This window comes from Asparagus officinalis, chromosome 5 (assembly GCF_001876935.1).
Source record: "Asparagus officinalis chromosome 5, Aspof.V1, whole genome shotgun sequence".
Classification (NCBI taxonomy): Eukaryota; Viridiplantae; Streptophyta; class Magnoliopsida; order Asparagales; family Asparagaceae; genus Asparagus; species Asparagus officinalis.
Window position 1 is genome coordinate 59,905,243 of NC_033798.1, and position 647 is coordinate 59,905,889.

The window sequence follows — 647 nt, forward strand, 5'->3', positions numbered from 1 at the left end:
ATTGAGTTGCAGCCTGGCACAGCCCCGATATCCCGCGCACCCTATCGTATGGCACCAGCTGAGATGAGGGAGCTTCAGACCCAGTTGGACGAGTTGTTAGCTCAGGGTTTTATTCGTCGGAGTCATTCTCCGTGGGGTGCACCGGTCCTCTTCGTGAAGAAGAAGGACGGTAGTATGAGATTATGCATAGATTATAGAGAGTTGAACAAGGTCACTATCCGGAATAGGTACCCACTACCTAGGATTGATGACTTGTTTGACCAGTTGCAGGGAGCGCAGTATTTCTCGAAGATTGATCTTCGTTCTGGCTATCATCAGTTGCGGGTTCGGGAGGTGGATATTCCCAAGACCGCTTTTCTTACTCGATATGGATCCTTCGAGTTCTTGGTCATGCCATTCGGGTTGACCAATGCACCCGCGGTATTCATGGATTTGATGAACCGGGTTTTCCGTCCCTTCTTAGATCAGTTTGTGATCGTCTTCATCGATGATATACTCATTTACTCGAGATCGGAGACGGAGCACGAGGAGCATCTACGAATAGCGTTGAGGACTCTTCAGGAGCACCAGTTATATGTCAAGTTCAGCAAGTGTGAATTTTGGCTTTCAGAAGTCAGATTTCTTGGCCACGTCATCAGTAGAGAGGG